The sequence below is a fragment of the Hylobates moloch genome, unplaced genomic scaffold (assembly GCF_009828535.3).
Source record: "Hylobates moloch isolate HMO894 unplaced genomic scaffold, HMol_V3 SCAFFOLD_20, whole genome shotgun sequence".
NCBI lineage: Eukaryota > Metazoa > Chordata > Mammalia > Primates > Hylobatidae > Hylobates > Hylobates moloch.
In genome coordinates, this window is record NW_026652295.1 from 10,046,527 (window position 1) to 10,046,776 (window position 250).

Below are 250 nucleotides of genomic sequence, written 5' to 3' on the forward strand. Positions count from 1 at the left end.
GAAAGGGAAACCTTTTGAAAATACAAAGGATTGGCCGGGTGCGGTGGCTCACGCTTGTAATCCCAGCACTTTGGGAGGCCGAGGCGGGCGGATCACGAGGTCAGGAGATCGAGACCACGGTGAAACCCCGTCTCTACTAAAAATACAAAAAAATTAGCCGGGCGTAGTGGCGGGCGCCTGTAGTCCCAGCTACTCGGAGAGGCTGAGGCAGGAGTCTTGCTCTGTCGCCCAGGCTGGAGTGCAGTGGCGC

The 250-nt window shown here is 57.6% G+C and overlaps 1 protein-coding gene across 2 annotated transcripts in view; it reads left to right on the top strand.

The window, feature by feature from the left end:
* PAK1IP1 (PAK1 interacting protein 1) overlaps positions 1-250 on the top strand; it is a 16,121-nt gene that overhangs the window by 8,089 nt on the left and 7,782 nt on the right. The gene's annotated exons all lie outside the window — the stretch shown is intronic.